This window comes from Chiloscyllium plagiosum, unplaced genomic scaffold, assembly GCF_037043375.1.
Source record: "Chiloscyllium plagiosum isolate Xiang-an unplaced genomic scaffold, Cpla_swu_hap1 HiC_scaffold_2, whole genome shotgun sequence".
Classification (NCBI taxonomy): domain Eukaryota; kingdom Metazoa; phylum Chordata; class Chondrichthyes; order Orectolobiformes; family Hemiscylliidae; genus Chiloscyllium; species Chiloscyllium plagiosum.
Window position 1 is genome coordinate 5,935,380 of NW_028270140.1, and position 22,450 is coordinate 5,957,829.

The 22,450-nt window shown below is 44.5% G+C and overlaps 1 protein-coding gene across 6 annotated transcripts in view; it reads right to left on the reverse strand.

Moving 5' to 3' along the window:
* LOC122564059 (transcription factor RFX3-like) overlaps nucleotides 1-9,195 on the reverse strand; it is a 279,903-nt gene extending 270,708 nt beyond the window's left edge. For all 6 annotated transcript variants that reach the window (XM_043718574.2, XM_087994441.1, XM_087994433.1 and 3 more), the window contains exon 1: nucleotides 9,059-9,195. The gene's annotated coding sequence lies outside the window, so the exon portion shown is untranslated. The remainder of the gene's footprint in view (nucleotides 1-9,058) is intronic.
* Nucleotides 9,196-22,450: the final 13,255 nt, after the last annotated feature.

Genomic DNA, 22,450 nt, shown 5'->3' on the forward strand with positions numbered 1-22,450 from the left:
GAGGGTCAGTGTGGACTGGTTGGGCCATATGGCCTGCTTCCACACTGTAGGGAATCTAATCTAATCTAATTCACTGTAGAAGTCTCCACAACTATCCCCAGCCTTAATGATGGAATTGGTCAACACATCAGTGCAAGGGAAAGGGCTGAAGCATTCGCAACAAACTTCAGCCAGAAGTGCCAAGTCAATGATCCATCTCAGCCTCCTCCAGTGGTCTCTACGAGAAGAGATGACAGTCTTCACCAATTTGATTCGCTCGTCGTGATATCAAGCAATGACTGGAGACACTGAACGCTGCAAAGGCTACAGGCCTGGACAACGTTTCGGAAATAGTACTGAAGATTTGTGCTCCAGAACTTGCTGTTCCCCTAGCTCTTCCAGTACAGTTACAACACTGGCAATTAATAGACAATGTGGAAAATTACCCAGGTATTTTCTGTACACAAAAAAACAGGATAAATCCAAGCCAGTCAATTCTAGTCTCAACGATCAGCAAAGTGATGAAAGATATCATCAACTGTGCTATCAAGCAGCAATAACCTGCTCAGTGATGCCTAGTTTAGGTCCCACGAGGGCCACGCAGCTCCTGATCTTATTAGAGCCTCAGTTTAAACATGGACAAAAGAGGTTAGGCATTCCAGAGGTTAGGCGAAAGGGACAGTCCTTGATATCAAGGCCACATTTGACCAAGTGCGGCATCAATGAGCCCAAGCAAAACTGGAATCAACGAGTATCGGGGGCAAACTCTCTACTGTCTTAAGTCATATAGTTTTAATTTTTTTTATAATCAACCCGTTCAGAGACGTTTTTAGACACCTCTGAGGCAGGCAGGACAGATCTCAGGCATCCAGTTCCAGAGGTAAGGATACTGCCACTGCACCACAAGAGGGCCCAAAACCATACAGAATTATATTAAAATACCACTTCTGTGAAGGCACTACACTTGGCACCTACGAGGATGGCCTTTGTTGTTGGAGATTAGTTATCTCAGCTTCAGGACATCTCTGCAGGAGATCTTTCAGGTAGCGCCCTAGGCTTAACCATCTTCAGCTGCTTCATCAATGACCTTCCCACTATAAAGGTCAGACGTGGGGGGTGTTTGCTGATGATTGTACTTCACCCTCAGGTACTCAAACAGTCCACATTCGAATGCAACAAGATCTGGACAATATCTAAGCTTGGACTGACAAGTGGCAAGTAATTTTCACAAACATAAATACCAAACAATGTCTCTTTTCGGAGACAGACAATCTAACCACCACTCCTTGACATTCAATGGTGTTACCACCACTGGGTTCCCCCACTATCACCATCCTTGGGGTAACCATTGACCAGAAACACAACTGGACTCACTATATACATACAATAGCTACAAAAGCAGGTCAGAAACAAGGAAAACTGTGGTAAGTAGCTCACCACCTGACTCCCCGAAGCCTATCCACCATCAACAAGGCATATGTCAGGAGTGTGACGGAATACTCTCCAATTGTCTGATAGGTGCAGCTCCAACATTAAAGAAGCTTGCCGCCATCCAGAATAAAGCAGCCCATTTGTTTGGTACCACATCCACAAGCATACTGATGCTCAGTAGCAGCAATGTGTACCATCTCCAAGATGGACTGCAAAAGTTCACCAAAGATCCTTAGACAGCACCTTCCAAACCCATAACCACTTCCAAATAGAAGGACAAGGCCAACCAATACAAAGGAAAACCACTTACAACGTTCCCACATCCCACGAGTCAATAAAACAAAAGCAGCCACTTCAGTATGCAAGATCACAGCATTTAGCCAAAATTACTAGCGTCCTTAGTCTAAACAAACATGACAAAATCTAAAAGCTAATCATAAGAACTTACTGATGGTCTCTAAGTGTTAGTAATCCAGGAATGTGCTTTGATTTTTAACTCTTGACAAAGTTTAGCTATTCACCAAATGTCACAATTAACCACTTCAACATGCTCAATTGCACCAATGAAATTTGAATGTATGCCAAACTATTTAATATAATAAAGGGCATTAACTTCACTGTAAAGCCGGAGCTTGTGTGCACACCTACACAAAAATTTTTTTTGTGGCTTTACACAAACTTCACATGGATGGAGTGATTAGATTAGATTAGATTAGATTACAGTGTGGAAACAGGCCCTTTGGCCCAACAAGTCCACACCGACCCGCCGAAGCGAAACCCACCCATACCCCTACATTTACCCCTTACCTAACACTATGGGCAATTCAGTATGGCCAATTCACCTGACCCTGCACATCTTTTGGACTGTGGGAGGAAACCGGAGCACCCGGAGGAAACCCACGCAGACACGGGGAGAACGTGCAAACTCCACACAGTCAGTCGCCTGAGGCGGGAATTGAACCCGGGTCTCTGGCGCTGTGAGGCAGCAGTGCTAACCACTGTGCCACCGTGCTGCCCGTGGAGGCCTTTATGATTAATCTGGTGTATTTGTGAACGTTGGGTACACAGATTACCATGCATATGTAAAGATTATACCCTGTACCTTCAAAACCAAGCGAGAGACCTGAGTTCCGGCATCATCATGGGCAAGGTTCACATAACCACCAGTTCCGGCAAACAACCATCAGTCATTTGATCTATGCAATTGTGGACTGCCATTTGGGAGATTCTGAATGTCTATCTGTCAAAATCCTCGAAGGATCCAGAAGCAAAGAAAACAAAGGGTGGCTTTTGTTACTTTTAAAATGTGGCTAAGTCAAACAGGTCATAGATCTTTTCGGAAGTGCAGAAACTGACGTGACAATATGAGCCACCTGAAACACTGGTGCTCTGACACACCAAGAAAATTCACCTTTTGCTTGCCTGAGATTTGGTTGGTGCCTCTTACAGGCAGTCCTCCAAACTGCAGGGTCTGCTAGTCATAATGCTGCTCATCAGAGGTCAAGACTGGATTAACCAAGGTGCACCCACACAGATGCTACTCAGAAAACCTACCAAACTCTCAAAAGTTATTCATCCACTCACAAGAAAGCAACTGTGAAGAGTAAATATTTATTGATGCATTGTCACGTGTTTTAAACCTGCTTCATCAACGGACATTGTGTTGTTGCCTTGCTTTTAAAATGTCAAGTTTCAGAATGCCTGGGACACCTGTAGATGCAGCATGAGGTTTAAAAGTGTATTCAAATGTCACTCAAATTGCGTGACTACCATAAGCTAATAAGCAACACACCTCTCCCAAGGGGATTACATGCAAACAGCTAGTGCGCTCACCTTAAACAGAATCAATAGTTTGATTGCATCTTCAGCACTTGCATCTTCAGCTTTTTAACCTACACTCAAAACTCTAGTATAAAAGTTTTCCTCCTCACATCACTATCTCTTCACCTGCCCAATTAATCAGTTTCGCAGCTCGGATATTTTAATAAAAATAGAAAGTTTAGATTCATTTAAACTGAAATGCCACCCAACAAAATCTGCACACAAATGCTTCATGGTCACTATCACTACGGAACACACTATACTTGGGTGAATGTTGAGCAGCTTGATTTTTTTTTAATGTCTGCATATAAATAGCACATCAGAATGCATTACACTCAGTAAGCATGTAAGTATTTCTAGATAAAAACAATGACTGCAGATGCTGGAAACCAGATTCTAGATTAGTGGTGCTGGAAGAGCACAGCAGTTCAGGCAGCATCCGAGCAGTAAAATCGACATTTCGGGCAAAAGCCCTTCATCAGGAATACAGGCAGAGAGCCTGAAGGGTGGAGAGATAGTTGAGAGGAGGGTGGGGGTGGGGAGAAAGTAGCATAGAGTACAATAGGTGAGTGGGGGAGGGGATGAAGGTGATAGGTCGGGGGCGGGTAGAGTGGATAGGTGGAAAAGAAGATAGGGAGGTAGGACAAGTCATGGGGACAGTGCTGAGCTGGAAGATTGGAACTGCGGTGAGGTGGGGGAAGGGGAAATGAGGAAACTGTTGAAATCCACATTGATGCCCTGGGGTTGAAGTGTTCTGAGGCGGAAGATGAGGCGTTCTTCCTCCAGGCCTCTGATGGTGAGGGAGCAGCGGTGGAGGCGGCCCAGGACCTCCATGTCCTCGGCAGAGTGGAAGGGAGAGTTGAAATGTTGGGCCACAGGGCGGTGTGGTTGATTGGTGCAGGTGTCCCGGAGATGTTCCCTAAAGTGCTCTGCTAGAAGGTGTCCAGTCTCTCCAAAGTAGAGGAAACTGCATTGGGAGCAACGGATACAATAAATGATATTGGTGGATGTGCAGGTAAAACTTTGATGGATGTGGAAGGCTGCTTTCGGGCCTTGGATGGAGGTGAGGGAGGGGGTGTAGGTGCAGGTTTTGCAATTCCTGCAGTGGCAGGGGAAGGTGCCAGGATGGGAGGGTGCGTTGAAGGGGGGCATGGACCTGACCAGGTAGTCACGGAGAGAACTGACTTTGCGGAAGGCGGAAATGGGAGGGGAGGGAAATATATCCATGGTGGTGGGGTCTGTTTGGAGGTGGCGGAAATGTCAGCGGATGATTTGGTTTATGCGAAGGTTGGTAGGGTGGAAGGTGAGTACCAGGGGCGTTCTGTCCTTGTTATGGTTGAAGGGGTGGGGTCCGAGGGCGGAGGTGCGGGATGTGGACGAGATGCATTGGAGGGCATCCTTAACCACGTGGGAAGGGAAATTGCGGTCTCTAAAGAAGGAGGCCATCTGGTGTGTTCTGTGGTGGAACTGGTCCTCCTGGGAGCAGATGCGGCGGAGGCGGAGGAATTGGGAATGTGGGATAGCTGTGGGAGTTGGTGGGTTTGTAAAAAATGTCAGTATCAAGTTGGTCGTCATTAATGGAGATGGAGAGGTCCAGGAAGGGGAGGGAGGTGTCAGAAATGGTCCAGGTAAAGTTAAGGTCAGGGTGGAATGAGTTGGTGAAGTTGATGAATTGCTCAACCTCCTCGCGGGAGCACGAGGTGGCACCAATGCAGTCATCAATGTAGCAGAGGAAGAGGTGGGGAATGGTGCCGGTGTAATTACGGAAGATCAACTGTTCTACGTAGCCAACAAAGAGACAGGCATAGCTGGGGCCCATACGTGTGCCCATGGCTACCCCTTTGGTCTGGAGGAAGTGGGAGGATTCAAAGGAGAAATTGTTTGACCAGTTCGGCCAAACGAATGAGAGTGTCAGTGGAAGGGTACTGTTGGGGACGTCTGGAGAGGAAAAAACGGAGGGCTTGGAGGTCCTGATCATGGCGGATGGGGGCGTAGAGGGATTGGATATCCATGGTGAAGATGAGGCGTTGGGGGCCGGGGAAACGGAAGTCTTCGAGGAGGTGGAGGGCGTGGGTGGTGTCTTGAACGTATGTGGGGAGTTCCTGGACTAGGGGGGATAGGACAGTGTCGAGGTAGGTAGAGATGAGTTCAGTGGGGCAGGAGCATGCTGAGACAATGGGTCGGCCAGGGTGGTCAGGCTTGTGGATCTTGGGAAGGAGGTAGAACCGGGCAGTGCCGGGTTCCTGGACTATGAGGTTGGAAGCTGTGGGTGGGAGATATCCTGAGGTGATGAGGTTCTGTATGGTCTGGGAGATGATGGTTTGGTGATGGGGTCATGGTCGAGGGGGCGGTAGGAAGAGGTGTCCTTGAGTTGGCGTTTGGCTTCAGCGGTGTAGAGGTCAGTGCGCCAGACTACCACTGCGTCCCCTTTACCTGCTGACTTGATGGTGAAGTCGGGATTGGAGCAGAGGGATTGGAGGGCTGCGCATTGTGAGGGTGAGAGGTAGGAGTGGGGGAGGGGGGTAGACAGGTTGAGGCGGTTAATGTCCCGGCGGAAATGAAGAGATCGAGGGCGGGTAATAGGCCAGCGCGGGGTGTCCAGGTGGATGCAGTGTGTTGGAGGCGGGCGAAGGGATCCTCGGAAGGTGGGCGGGAGTCCTGATTGTGAAAGTAAGCTCAGAGGCGAAGGCGGCGGAAGAAGTGTTTGACGTCACGGCGTGTATTAAATTCATTGATGCGTGGATGGAGAGGGATGAAGGTGAGTCCTTTGCTGAAGACTGATCGTTCGTCCTCAGTGAGGGGAAGGTCTGGATGTAAGTATTTCTGTCATTGAGAGTTTTATAATCCTGAAAAAAATATCTACAATCAAATCAAAAATTAATAAATCAAGTTTTTAAAAAATAATAATGGTGACTGTTTTGCTGAGCACTTGAAAAATACCCAGCAATGCAAATGAAGCATTTAGTCTGCCAAACAGACCTGCTTTGTAGAGATCAATTTGAGCTACACATTGCAGTGAAGTCTATTAGAAGCCGGTCATGAAAAGAAGAGTAATTTTTGAAAATAAATTAAGAATATTCTTATTAGCCTAATGGAACTAGTGTGATTTCTTTCCCCAACAGCAGTTAGCAATTTACTGTAGTAAGGAATATGCAAAACAATACAGTCATATCTTCCTCTTTTAAAAAAAATAAAATTTTGAGTTATCTTACTTGCAAAATTGAACATTAAAATGTTTCATACTTTTATGATCAGTTACAATTTACAAATTGTAAACTGTATTGTATGGCACCACATCCACAAGCACCCTGATGCAAAGGCAACTAGGGATGGACAACACCCACAGCTCATGAATGAATTAGAAAAAAAATGTTTTTTAAATGCTGACACACTTGAAAAACCAGCTCCATAATTTTAAATACTATTATTCTCCCAAACTAATCTTGTCCATTCCTTGCTTTTTTAAAAGTAAATGTTTACTCCATTACAGCCAACAGAAATAGAAGCTGAACTTGCAAAAGCTAGGCCAATCTCTAGCAAAACAAAACTGAAAATTCCTGCATTGCTAAAACATTACCATTTAATTAATCTTCCAATCCAAAATACTGAATTACCTATGCAAGTTCATTTATTTAATTTCATAACTATACTTATCTTTACCAATAAATATTTGGAGATTTCCACAAATACCATTGCTTGACTTCACACATTTATATGCAATTATTGTTTCTTCTTCAGCTTTATGGCACAATGTAATTCAGGCTAAAAACAGGTCATCCTACTTTGAAACATCAACGAAAGTGGTGTACAGTGAATAACAGTATTGGTAAACATCAAGTATAGTTCTGCCCACACACACAATTGAGTTTTTACAGATTACCAAGAGGAACCTATGCAATTGTTTTATGAATCTAAAAAAAATTTGTGCTAACCACCTCAACCAAATACAATTAGTGCAATAGTCAATACACCTATGAATACAACAAAAAGTGATAAACAAATCAAAATACATAACTACCACCAAAAATGTTTCCCTTTAGCAAGTATCTTCAAATACATTAACAGAAAATATAGATTTCAAAACACTAGCCACAACATTTAAACAATTGTATTACAGAAAATAAGACTGGACAAAAATCAAATATTGATAATATTTCAACACAACTCACTGAATATTTTTAAAAGTATATCTAAAAATAATTAATCAATCTTGCATTGATTACGTTCGACACGTGAATACAGAACACTAACATTTGTGTGAAAGTAAACCCCTTACATTTAAGATTAAATATCCCACCGTCCTTTGGAATATTAAAGATATCGTAAAGCTTTTCCTTCACTCATTAAGTGTGAAGATACAAATCACCGATTAAAAGTCAAAAGTTAAACACCATCATCCTCGTAAATAAAACAAACTAAAACCAAATGGTCGCTGTTCCAGACGTCTAGGTAACAGACCAATCGATACCAATTTGTCAAAAAGCCACATAAAACAAATAAAATCAATCCCATTTCCTTTCCTGAAGAAACCGACATGCAACTGATCTTCAGCCAGTCCTGGAGTTCAACCAAATCTCATATTATGATTTTCCAACAGCAAATCAGATATCAACGTGATTTAAATTGAAACACTTAACTATTTTGCAAAACGTGCAGTGATATTTTGTCCTTAAAAATCACAGGGCACAACATACATTCTTTAAAAATGTGCTTTAAAACCAGTGTAACATTTGTGCACACCATGAACATTTCTATCAACTCACCGCCATTTTGCCCATTTTAATTAAAATAAACTTAAAAGAAATGTCCCCCAAAAAATCTATGCCCACCAAAAACAATCCAGAAAAGGGGAAGGGGGGGGGGGGGGTGTAATTAAGGAGATCCAACAGCATCAAATATTACTCAAGGCCAGAGGGCAAACACCTGATCAACCACACTCGCCAACACATAACAGCTATGTACACACTGTGTGCTAACTCTTTATTAGAGGATCATTTCATACAAGACAAATAAATCCAGAGAAACATGCAACCAAAGGATTAAGAAATAAATGCTCAACAGTGGAGGTGGGGAGGGAGAAGAGACAACAACGACCATCCTCACCCTTAACATCAGAGAGGATTAATAATAGTCAGTTTTCAACAGAAACTGGCACCTTTTTACAAAAAAAAGTCGGTTTCCACCTTGTATCAATATATGTATTGTATACATGGACACACACAACGTATATGTAAAAGGGGTGTGTGCGCACGCTGTATATTATATAATAAAGGCATTGCAAAGAGTGGGAAACACCATTACCAATAAACCTAGAAAACAATACAGATCAGGATAATTAATGTCAGGAAACAAAAAAAAAGCAGCCACCAGGCAGGATTCACACACAGGGCCTCCTTAAACCGTGCGAGGATCAAAAGATGAAATCACATTTTGTGTAACATAAATATATACCAAATCGAGTAATTCATCATGATTTTAAATCCACTTTCTCCCTTTGGCCCACCGCAGTCAACATAAATTAAAACCAGGAATAAATTAGCAGCAGAAACCTGGAAAAATTGTGCTGCAAAGGTAGAGATAGAGGACAGAGAAAGGTTGAGAAGAGAGAGGTCCACGGTGCACACAGTTTAAATATTAACAGCTTATTATTCAGATCCACCATTTCTGGGATTGTGAGGGGGAAAAAAAACACAGACGGTTAAAAGAAAGCGAGCGGCGAGGGAGAGCGAGGGGGGGGGGGGGGAGAGAGCTGTCGCTGCTGCAGGCGGTAAGAGCAGTTTGGGGCTGAGAGGAGCGACAGATATATAATAATACTAATAATATTCACCTGGGTTGCTGTTGTTGTGAGCAGTTGTTGGTGGGTAACAGTCGCCAGGACTACGGCGCTTTATTCACAAGGCAACAGTTGCTATAACTGAAGCCGCCGCTGCCTGCCGCTCGCTCGCTGGCTGGCGCGCGCACACCCGCCCTCTCTCTCTCTCCCGCACTCCGTCCGCGAGCCGCCCTCCAACCGCCGCCAGGCAGGAAGCGGGCCGTCAGCGTCATCACACACAGCACTGCGGCTGCGCGCCACTTTCTGGGCGAAGGGGGGGAGGGGGGTCAGGGCTGTGAGTGGGGTAAATCAGGGTGTGTGTGTGTGAGAGGGGGTAAACTAGGGGTTAGTGAGGGGTGAACAAAGGGTTGTGAGAGGTAAACTAGGGGTTAACTAAACTAACGGATGTGTGAGGGGTGAACTAAGGGGTAAACTAGGGGTAAGTGAGGAGTAAACCAGGCAGTCACTGCGGGTAAACAAAGGGGTTTGTGAGAGGGGTAAACTAGGGGGTAAGTGAGGGGTAAACCAGGTAGTAAGTGAGGGGTAAATTTGGGGATAAGTGAGAGGCAAACTAAGGGGTGTGTGGGGTAAATCTGGGGATAAGTGAGGAGCAAACTAAGATGTGTGAGGGATAAACTAGGGGGTAAGTGAGGGCTAAATTAAAGGGTGTGTGAGAGGGTAAATTGTGGGTAAAACAGGGTGTTTGAGGGGATATACCTGAGGTTTGTGAGGGTTAAGTGAGGTCAACTAAAGTGTGTTTGAGTGGGTAAATCAGAGGTATGTAAGGGGTAAAGAAGGGGGTGTGTGAGGGAGTAAACTAAGGAATGAGTGAGGGGGTAAACTAGGGTGTGTGAGGGGGTAAACTGGGGGAATGGGAGTTAAAGCTGTGGTTATGAGGGGTAAACCTAAGGGTGTGTGAGGGGTAAATCGGGGGCATTTGAGGGGGTAAAGTGGGGAATGTGTGAGTGGTAAGCAACACCATATGTGAATGATAAACCAGAGGGAAATGGGGGGGGTTAAAAACAGAGGGTGTTTGGGGCGATATACCAGGGGTATGTGAGAAGTTAACTATGGTGTTTGGCTAAATCAGGGGGTATGTGAGAGCTAAGTGAGGATTAAACTAAGGGATGTGTAAGGGGGTAAGTCTGGGGGTAAATGAGAGGGTAAACCAGGGGCAAGTGAAGGGTGAATTGAAGTGAGGGGTAAACTAAGGGTATGTGAGGAGATAAATTGCCAACTGAGGAGGAAAACCAGGGGCAGGTGAGGAGGTAAACCAGAGGTGTGGGGGTAAATCAGGGGTACATGAGGGAGTAAACTATAAATAACTGTGGGAATAAATCAGGGTAAGTAGGGGGGTGAACTAGAGGTAAGTGGAGGGGGGTAAATGAGGGGATAAATTAGGGGAATGGAAACAAAGGATAATGAGGAGGAAACGCAGAGGTAAGTATGAAGTTAAACGTGGGGAAAAGCAGCGGTAAGTGACAGGATAAGTTGGGCAAATTGGGGTAAGTGAGGAAGCTAAACCAGGGGTATGTGAGAGTGTAAACCAAGGAGTGGAATGCCAGAGGTAAGTGAATGGTTAAAGCAGGGCTAAGTGAGGGGGTTAAATCAGGTGTAAATAAAGAGGTAAATGAGGGGTAAACCAGGGAAAGTGCAAATCAGGGATAAACCAGTGGAGGACAATAGAGGAGGGTAAATGATGTAATCAGGGGTAAACCACTGGAATGTTAAAGCAGGTAGAACCAGGGATATAGTAAACTAGGTAGAGGGTAAATGGGCTGGGGGTACTGGTATACCAGCGGGAGGGTAAACTAGCACTAATCCAGGGGAGGGGTAATTGGAGCATATAAGATGAGTGGTAATCGGGTAAACCAGAGGGAGGATAAACCAACGGGAGAGGTAATTGGGGAAAACCAAGAGGAGTGATGTTAGAAGGAGGGATAAACCAGGACAAAGGCAAATCAGGGTTAAACCAAATGAGAGTAAACCAAGGGATGGAGTTAAACAGGCTTGAGGGCAAATAAGGGGCGAAAGGAAACTCTTTAATTTCAAATCTAATGTTGATCTTGCTTTTGTGCACCTCCTGTGCAGCCATAATCTTGAGCTCTGTCCAAGCAACCTACGATGGGAAGGGAAGGGAAAGGGGGAGAGGAGGAGAGCGCTAGTTATAGGGGACTCTCTAGTTAGAGGGACGGACAGGCGGTTCTGTGGACATGGGCGAGACTCACGGATGGTTTGTTGCCTCCCGGGTGCTAGGGTCCGAGACGTCTCAGACCGTGTCTTCAGAATCCTTAAGGGGGAGGGTGTGCAGCCAGAAGTCGTGGTGCACATTGGCACCAACGACATAGGTAGGAAGAGGGGTGGGGAGGTCATTCAAGAGCTCAAGGAGTTAGGCTGGAAGCTAAAAGCTAGGACAGACAGAGTCGTCATCTCTGGGTTGTTGCCGGTGCCACGTGACAGTGAGGCAAAGAATAGGGAGAGAGTGCAGTTGAACACGTGGCTGCAAGGCTGGTGTAGGAGGGAGGGCTTCAGATATTTGGACAATTGGACTGCATTCTGGGGAAGGTGGGACCTGTACAAACAGGACGGGTTGCACCTGAACCAGAAGGGCACCAATATCCTGGGGGGTAGGTTTGCTAGCACTCTTCGGGGGGGTTTAAACTAATTTGGCAGGGGGATGGGATCCGGACTTGTAGTCCAGCAAGTAGGTTAGCTGTTTGTCAGGATGCCCAAGACTGTAGGGGGGCTGTGGAGAAGGTAGCACTGACAGGGACTACTAGCGGACACAGAGATGGGCTCAAGTGCGTATACATCAACGCAAGGAGTATCAGAAATAAGGTGGGTGAACTTAAGGCGTGGATCGGTACCTGGGACTACGATGTTGTGGCCATCACAGAAACGTGGATAGATGTGGGACAGGAATGGCTGTTGGAGGTTCCTGGTTACAGGTGTTTCAGTAAGATTAGGGAGGGTGGGAAAAAAGGAGGGGGGGTGGCATTGCTAATTAGAAATGGTATAACAGCTGCAGAAAGGAAGTTTGAGGGGGATCTGCCTCTGGAGGTAGTATGGGCTGAAGTCAGAAATAGGAAAGGTGCAGTCACCTTGTTGGGTGTTTACTATAGGCCCCCCAATAGCAGCAGAGATGTGGAGAAACAGATTGGGAAACAGATTTTGGAAAGGTGCAGAAGCCACAGGGTCGTAGTCATGGGCGACTTCAACTTCCCAAATATTGATTGGAAGCTCTTTAGATCAAGTAGATTGGATGGGGCGGTGTTTGTGCAGTGTGTCCAGGAAGCTTTTCTAACGCAGTATGTAGATTGTCCAACCAGAGGGGAGGCCATATTGGATTTGGTACTCGGTAATGAACCGGGACAAGTGGTGGGCTTGTTAGTGGGTGAACATTTTGGTGATGGTGACCACAATTCTGTGACTTTCACCTTGGTTATGGAGAGAGATAGGTGCGCACAACAAGGTAGATTTTATAATTGGGGGAAGGGAAATTACGATGCTGTAAGGCAGGATTTGAGGAGCATACGTTGGGAGCATCGGCTGTCAGGGAAGGATGTGGTGGAAATGTGGAACTTTTTCAAAGAGCAGATACGACGTGTCCATGATATGTATGTACCTATCAGGCAGGAAAGAAATGGTCGTGTGAAGGAGCCTTGGTTGACGAGAGAGGTTGAATGTCTGGTAAAGAGGAAGAAGGAGGCTTACATAAGGTTGAGGAAACAGGATTCAGACAGAGCAGTGGAGGGATACAGGATAGCCAGAAGGGACCTGAAGAAAGGGATTAGGAGAGCTAAGAGAGGGCATGAAAAATCGTTGGCGGATAGGATCAAGGATAACCCCAAGGCATTTTATGCGTATGTGAGAAACCAGAGAATGACGAGAACGAGGGTAGGTCCGATCAAGGACAGTAGTGGGAGACTGTGTATTGAGTCGGAAGAGATAGGAGAGGTCTTGAACAAGTACTTCTCTTCAGTATTTACGAACGAGAGGGACCGTATTGTAGAAGAGGAGAGTGTGAAATGGACTGGTAAGCTAGAAGAGATACCTGTTAGAAAGGAAGATGTGTTGGACATTTTGAACAACTTGAGGATAGACAAGTCCCCCGGGCCTGACGGGATATATCCTAGGATTATGTGGGAAGCTAGAGAGGAAATTGCAGTACCGTTGGCAATGATCTTCTCGTCTTCACTGGCAAAGGGGGTGGTACCAGGGGACTGGAGAGTAGCGAATGTTGTGCCCCTGTTCAAAAAAGGGAATAGGGATAACCCCGGGAATTACAGGCCTGTTAGTCTTACTTCTGTGGTAGGCAAAGTAATGGAAAGGGTACTGAGGGATAGGATTTATGAGTATCTGGAAAGACACTGCTTGATTAGGGACAGCCAGCACGGATTTGTGAAGGGTAGGTCTTGCCTTACAAGTCTTATTGAATTCTTCGAGGAGGTGACCAAGCATGTGGATGAGGGAAGAGCAGTGGATGTAGTGTACATGGATTTTAGTAAGGCATTTGATAAGGTTCCCCATGGTAGGCTTATGCGGAAAGTCAGGAGGCATGGGATAGAGGGAAATTTGGCCAATTGGATAGAAAACTGGCTAACCGGTCGAAGGCAGAGAGTGGTGGTAGATGGTAAATACTCAGCCTGGAGCCCAGTTACAAGTGGAGTTCCGCAGGGATCAGTTCTGGGTCCTGTGCTGTTTGTAATTTTTATTAATGACTTAGATGAGGGAGTCGAAGGGTGGGTCAGTAAATTTGCAGATGATACGAAGATAGGTGGAGTTGTGGACAGTGAGGAGGGCTGTTGTCGGCTGCAGAGGGACTTAGATATGATGCAGAGCTGGGCTGAGGAGTGGCAGATGGAGTTCAACCCTGCCAAGTGTGAGGTTGTCCATTTTGGAAGAACAAATAAGAATGCGGAATACAGGGTTAATGGTAGGGTTCTTAGTCAGGTGGAGGAACAGAGGGATCTTGGGGTCTATGTACATAGATCTTTGAAGGTTGCCACTCAGGTGGATAGAGTTTGTAAGAAGGCCTATGGAGTATTATCGTTCATTAGCAGAGGGATTGAATTCAAGAGTCGTGAAGTGATGTTGCAGCTGTACAGGACTTTGGTTAGGCCACAGTTGGAGTACTGTGTGCAGTTCTGGTCGCCTCACTATAGGAAAGATGTGGAAGCTTTGGAGAGGGTGCAGAGAAGATTTACCAGGATGTTGCCTGGAATGGAGAGGAAGTCGTACGAGGATAGGTTGAGAGTTCTCGGTCTTTTCTCATTGGAACGGCGAAGGATGAGGGGTGACTTGATAGAGGTTTATAAGATGATCAGAGGAATAGATAGAGTAGACAGTCAGAAACTTTTTCCCCAGGTACAACAGAGTGTTACAAGGGGACATAAATTTAAGGTGAAGGGTGGAAGGTATAGGGGAGATGTCAGGGGTGGGTTCTTTACCCAGAGAGTGGTGGGGGCATGGAATGCGCTGCCCGTGGGAGTGGTGGAGTCGGAATCATTGGCGACCTTTAAGCGGCATTTGGATAGGTACATGGATGGGTACTTAATCTAGGTTAGAAGTTCGGCACAACATCGTGGGCCGAAGGGCCTGTTCTGTGCTGTATTGTTCTGTGTTTCTGTGTTTCTGTGATGCGTGTGACCATATATGCTATGATCTGCCTGTACTACTCGCAAAACAAAACTTTTCATTGTGCTTAGGTACATGTGACAACAATAAGTCAAATCATACCAAGGTAAAACAAGGAAAGGAGTAATCAGAGACAGGCTGGGGAGGGCAAACTAAGGACAAACAAGTGGCAAGTAACATTAGCGGCAAGCAATAACCACCACCTGTTGACATTCAATGGTATTCCCTTAACTGAATCTCCCACTATCAACATCCTGAGGGGTTATCATTGATTAGAAATTCAACTGGACTTACTGTATGAAAAGAAAATGGCTACAACAGCAGGTCAGAGGCCAGGAATACTGCAATGAATATGCATTCTGGGGAAAGGGCAGGACAGTTTATATGAGAAATGTCAGATCAGCCATGGTCCTATTGAAGAGCAGACCAGGCTTCGAGGAGTCTGAAGCCTACTCCTGTTTCTATTTCTTATGGGTAACTCAACTCCTGACTTCCCAGCTTTGACAAAGGGTCAGTTAGACTCGCAACGTTAGCTCTTTTCTCTCCTTACAGATGCTGCCAGACCTGCTGAGATTTTCCAGCATTTTCTCTTTTGATTCCTGACTTCCCATAGCCTGTCTACTATCTACAAGGCAAGAGTCAAAAGTGTATTAAGTACTCCCCACGAGCCTGGATAGGTGCAGCTCGAACAATACTCAAGATACTTGACACCATCCAAAACAAAGCAGCCCATTGATTGGCACCACATCCCCAAGCATCCACTTCCTTCATCATTGACGTTCAGCAGCAGTGTGTACTATCTACAAGGTGCAAGGCAGACGTTCATCAAATAGCCTTAGGCAGCACCTTCCAAGCACTTCGATCTAGAAGGACAAGGGCAGCAGATAACATGCAGATGAAGGTATTCGCTCCAAGCCACTACCTTGGAAATCTATCACCATTCCTTCAATATCACTGGGTCAAAATTGTGGAATGTACTCCCTAAGGGCATTGTGGGTCTACCTACAGCAGATGGCCTGCAGTAGTTTGAGAAAGAAGCTTACCACCACCTTCTCAAGTATAACTAGGGATGGCCATAGGTTCAGGGTGAGAGGGGAAAGATATAAAAGAGACCTAAGGGGCAACTTCTTCACTCACAGGGTGGAACGTATATGGAATGAGCTGCCAGAGGAAGTGGTGGAGGCTAGTACAATTGCAACATTCAAAAGGCACCTGAATGGGTATATGAATAGGAAAGGTTTCGAGGGATATGGGGCAGGTGCTGGCAGGTGGGAGTAGATTGGGTTAGGATAACTGGTCGGCATGGATGGTCTGGACCAAAGGGTCTGTTTCCATACTGTACATCTCTATGACAATAAATGCTGGCCAGCTAGCAATGTCCATGTCCCATGAGTAAATTAAAGAAAACATCCAAAAGACACAGGCAACCTATACAGAACAGGAAGCAGTTTTAGGGAAGGGAAGCACAACTTAAGGGTGGTAGGAGCAATCTTTGTGAGTGGAAGGAGTGTGTGTACACAGAAGTGCACTCAAGGGAGGGAGAGCCAGATATATAGGTACAACCTGAGTGCAAAGGAGAGAAACAAGCTGATTGATGGGGAAGTGAAGATTAACAAAAATAGAAATTGCTGGAAAACCTTAGCAGGTTTGGCAGCATCTGTGTAAAGAAATCAGATTTAACGTTTCAGGTCGAATAATCCTTCTTCAGAACCAAGTGAAACGTAACATTAGAAAAGGAGTAGTTAGAAGAGCTCCAAACGAAGGAAAGCAGTTAGAGAGGCAATTAGGAGCGGTCAGTGAGAGTCTGACATTTACAGAACTCAGAAAAGCAAGATTTTCTTTGTAGCAAAATGGGTTATTCCTCTGATTTGTAGTTAGAAATAATAAATTAAGTATTTCTTTCCATCTAACAATTATATACATGACCTCTTCCTGCTTGCTGTTTGTTGTTTGTCAGGATTTAATGTTAGCATTACTTGGCAAAAGTGTAAACATATGTTTATTTCCTCACTCCCAACAAGAAAGCTGTTGCTATCAGGCACTTTGAACAGAATCTAACCTTCAGTGAAATTGATAAAGTTTTAAAGGCCTTAGATGTGAGAAGTTACTTAAGATGGTAACAATAGTCAGCTATTAATAATTTAAATAGGGTTAAATTTTCATGCTCAGCTCTCCTAGCATAGGAGCTTGTGTACAAAGAACAAATATAGAAACTTGGACATGTACCATGCATTATTCTACATTCATTAAAAATCATGGATAGTATATTGGGGCACACACCCAATTTCCCAACGTATGTTCGCAGTGTACAAACCTTAATGCCTGTCATAATAAAGATAAATCATTATCAAAAAGAGGAAAAAAAAGGTAACAAAGCATTGAAGTTGATACCACAGGCTGACAAGCAACCATGCATAATAATTAAAACAACACAGAGGGAGGCCAATCAGTCCATTATGCCAATACTGGTTATTTTGAAAAGTTATTCAATTAATCCCACTCCTATAACCCTGCAATATTTTCCTTTTGAAAGTTATCATTGGAACTGCTTCGAGCACTGTTTCAAGCAATGCATTTAGGATCACTGCATAAAAAATTCTCATCTTGCCTTTGGTTCTTTTGTCAATTTTGTTCTGCTTCCTGACCTTACAGCTGTTGAAAATAATTTGTCCAATAATCAGAAACACTTTTGAATACCTACTTTTGTGTAGAAGTAAATGCAGTTACATACTAATGAGGGAAAAAACTAAGTAACATCAAAACGAATGACAAATGAGATATGGAATAATCTAAATTGGAGTAGGTTAGTCACCTTTTTCATTCATTCATGGGATGTGAGCATCTCCAACAAAGTGATTATTTATTGCTCAACCTTAATTGCCCTTCAGAAGGTGCTGGTGAATTGCCTTTTTGAACTGCTGCAATTCAATTTTTTAATTCAAAAATATACTTTATTCATAAAACATGCCTTTATGTACAGACACATGTTCTAGATCAGTTCTGTATAGGTCTTTGCGATATAAAGAAAAACAAACATTAGAATTTAACATTCCCTGCAGATGCAAACCAAAGGCATTTCCTACTCATGCAGGACACTATTTGCATACATTTTGAGGTAAAGTGAGCATCTGATAATCAAAGGGACCATCATTATACTTTGGCAGGAAGACCTTAGACAGTGATCCTTCCCCATTGTGCCTTTGCAGCAGTTGCCCCATACTTTAGCATGTCCCTTAGCACGTAGTCCTGGACCTTGGAATGTGCCAATCTTCAACACTAGGTCGAGGTCAAATAGCATCTTTCACCGAGTTGATGGTCTTGCATCATGGAGCTGGTCGGGATGAACCTCAACAAAAACCACTGTATCTCTCCAGATCTTCTTTGCAAAGGCACATTTTAAATGAGATGTGTAACAGTCTTTTTCCCCCCCGCAACTGCTTCAGGGGCAGCGTGCAAAGGTGCAGAGAGTCCACACATACATGAGCAATGTGATGGACAGTGTGTTTCTCACCAGCAGCCAAGCTATGTATTGGTACTTGTTGGAAAGTTCTGGCAATGATGCATTCTGCCAAATTATTTTGACAGTCTGCTTAGTGAACTATCTGACAGGATCCATCCTCTCTTTTTCCTGTAGGATCTCAAGGTCACTGCATGCTGACCACTGCCGATGGTCTTGTGGTCAGTGGTATTTTCCTTTCCAAGTATTTCCACGAAGGACAGGTGATACAAAGCGGTCCAACTGCCTTGGAGTGTTCTGCGGCACCAAGACCAGGCCCATCCTTTGTCACACTGGGGACAGTTGGAACCTCAGTACAGAGTGACACTTTGTTTTTGTGTACTGAGGGTCTATGCACTGCTTAATGCAGTTATAAACAAAGGTAAATATCAGGTAAGGGCAGCAGAGGGTATATGCTCTTCTCCCCAGCCCCCCCCCCCCTCCACCCAATCCATCCATAACTTTGTGCATTCTGTTCCTGCGAATTTGGCCCATCTTTGACCTTTGATGAGATGGAAAATAGCTTGGTTGACTGCAGTGGCACGGCTTCAGGAATAGGCTAAACCTGCACCATGTGGAGCAACACCGAGAGTACCTGACACCTGATGGCAAGGTTTTTACCTGCAATGGAAAGGGAGTGGTGCTCCCCTATGCCCAATTTCTGGCTTATCTTGGCAATATGCTCCTCCCAGGTTTTGGCACATGCTCTGGCTCTTTGGAACATATACCCAGCACCTTCAGATAGTCTGACTTGACAGTGAAGGGGATAAAGGATCGGTCAGCCCAGTTCCAAAAGGACATGGCCTCACTCTTGCCTCACATTTTGTGTAGGTACACACACAATGATGATGGAAAGGGTATTCCAGGATTTTAACTCAGCAGCAATGAAGGAATTCATTTCTAAGTCAGTGTCATGTGTGACTTGGAGGATCGAGAGCAAGCCTCCAGAATATTGATAGTGAAGGATTCAGCATTGGCAATGATATTGAACCTCAAAGAGACTTAGTTTGATCATCTCTTGTTAGAAACAGTGATTGTCTGGCAATTGTGTGATGCAAATGATCTAGAACATAGAACATTACAGCACAGTACAGGCCCTTCAGCCCTCATGGTTGTGCCGACCTGTGAAATTAATCTGATGCTCATCTAACCTACACCATTCCATTATTATCCATATGTATGTTCAATGCCCATTTAAATGCCCTTAGCATTGGCAAGTCTACTACTGTTGCAAGGCCATTCCACGTCACTACTACTCTCTGAGGAAAGAAACTACCTCTGATTTTTGTCCTAAATTTGTCACCCCTCAATTTAAAGCTATGTCCCCTTGTGTTAGCCTTCACCATCTGAGGAAAAAGGGTCTCACTGTCCACCCTATCTAACCCTTTGATTATCTTATATGTCTCGATTAAGTCACCTCTCAAATTTCTCTCCAATGAAAACAGCCTCAGTTCCCTCAACCTTTCTTTGTAAGACCTTCTTTCCATACCAGGCAACATCTTAGTAAATCCCTCTGAACGCTTTCCAAAGCTTCCACATCCTTCCTATAAGGCATTGACCATAACTGCATGCAATACTCCAGGTGCAGCCTTACCAGTTTCTTGTACAGCTGAAGCATGACCTCATGGCTCTGAAACTCAAACCCCCTACAAATAAACGTCAACACACTATATGCCTTATTTATCACCCTGGGTGGCAACTTTCAGGGATTTATGTACCTGGATACCAAGATCTCACTGTTCATCCACACTGCCAAGAATTTTACCATTAGCCCAGTACTCTGCATTCCTGTTACTTGTTATAAAGTGAACTACCTCAAACTTTTCGGCATTAAACTCCATTTGCCACTTCTCAGCCCAGCTCTGCATCTTATCTATGTTCCTCTGTAACCCACAATATCTAGTCACAACTCTGTCTACCTTAGTGTTATCCATTACTAACCCATCCTTCTACACCCACTTCCAGATCATTTATAAAAATGACAAACAGCAGTGGCCCCAAAACAGATCCTTGCAGCACACCACTGGTAACCGAGCTCCAGGATGAACATTTCCCATCAACCACCACACTCTGTTTTCTTTCAGCTCGCCAATTTCTGATCCAAACCACTAAATCACCTTCAATCCCGAAACTCCTTATTTTGTGCAATAGCCCGCCATTTGGAACCTGATCAAACGTCTTACAGAAGTCCATGTAGGTAAAAACAAGGGCTGCAGATGCTGGAAACCAGATTCTAGATTAGAGTGGTGCTGGAAAAGCACAGCAGTTCAGGCAGCATCTGAGGAGCAGGAAAATCGACGTTTTGGACAAAAGCCAGAAGTCCATATTCACCACATCAACTTCCTTACCTTCATCCACCTGTTTTGTCACCTTCTCGAAGAACTCAATAAGGTTTGTGAGCCACGATTTACCCTTCACAAAACTGTTGATTATCCCTAATCAAATATTCCTTTCCAGATTATTATATATCCTATCTCTTATAACCTTTTCCAACACCTTACCCACAACTGAAGTAAGGCTCACTGGCTTATAATTAACAGGGTTATCCTGACTCCCCTTCTTAAACAAGGGAACAACATTTGCTATCCTCCAGTCTTCTGGCACTATTCCTGTTGACAATGATGACATAAAGATCAAAGCCAAAGGCTCTGCAATCTCCTCCCTGGCTTCCCGGAGAATCGGAGGATGAATTCCATCTGGCCCCGGGGTCTTACCTATTTTCAGATCTTTCAATATTGCTAAAACCTCCCCTTTGTCAATCTCAATCCAATCTAATCTTGTAGCCTGTATCTCCATATTCTCACTAACATTGCCCTTTTCCAATGTGAATATTTTTTCTTCAGTATTCATTAAGCACTTCCCCATGTCCTCAGATTCCACACACAACTTTCCACTACTATCTTTGATTGGTCCTAATCTACTCTATTCATTCTTTTATTCCTGATATTCCCATAGAAGGCCTTAGGGTTTTCCTTGATCCTATCCTCCAACAACTTCTCATGTCCCCTCCGGGCTCTTCTTAGCCCTCTTTTTAGATCTTTTCTGGATAACATAACTCTCAAGCCCCCTAACTGAGCCTTTACACCTCATCCTCACATAAGCCTTCCTCTTCCTCTTTACAAGAGCTTCGACTTCTTTATTAAACCATGGCTCCCTCTCTCGACAAGTACCTCCCTGCCTGATAGGTATATACTTATCAAGGACCTGCAATATCTGTTCCTTGAATAAGCTCCACATTTCAAGAGTGTTCATCCCCTGCAGTCTCCTTCCCATTCTATGCATCCTAAATCTTGCTTAATCACATCATAATTGCCTTTCCCCAGTTATACTTCTTTCCCTGCAGTATATACATATTCCTGCCCATTGCTATTGTAAACATAACCGAATTATGGTGACTATCACCTAAGTGCTCACCTACCTCCAAATCTAACACCTGGCCGGGTTCATTCCCCAGTACCAAATCCAATATGACGTTGCCCTTTGTTGACCCTTCTACATGCTGTGTCAGAAAACCCTCCTGCAAGCATTGAACAAAAACTGACCCATCTAAACTACTTGAACTATAGTATTTCCAATCAATATTGGGGAAATTAAAGTCCCTCATAAAAACTACTCTGTTACTCTCGCAATCATCTTTGCTATCCTTTCCTCTAAATTCCTCGAACAATTTGGAATCCACAGAAAACTCCCAACAGGGTGACCTCTCCTTTCCTGCTTCTAACTCAGCCCAAACTACTTCAGTGGATGAGTCCTCAAATGTTATCTCAGCTGCTGTAATACTACCCTTGATTGACAATGCCACACCCCCCACCTCTTTTACCATCTTCTCTGTTCTTGCTGAAACATCTCAATCCCGAAATCTGCAACAACCATTCCTGTCCCTCCACTAGCCATGTCTCTGAAATGGCCACAACATCAAAATCCCAGGTACCAACCCATTCCGCAAGTTCACCTACCTTAATCTCGCGATCTTGTAAACCTATCTCGGATCTCACTACCCTTAACCTCCTGTACACTGGAACTACAATTCAGGTTCCCATCCTCCTGCTGCATTAGTTTAAACCACCCCAAAGAGCATTAGCAAATTTCCCCCTCAGGATTTTGTTACCTCTCTGGTTCTGGTGAAGATCATTTGTTTGTAGAGGTCCCACCTTTCCCAGAAAAATCTCCAATTATCCAAGAATCCAAAACCTTCCCTCCTGCACCATCCCTGCAGTCACATGTTCAGCTCCACTCTCTCCCTCTTCCTTGCTTCACTAGCACATGGCATGGGC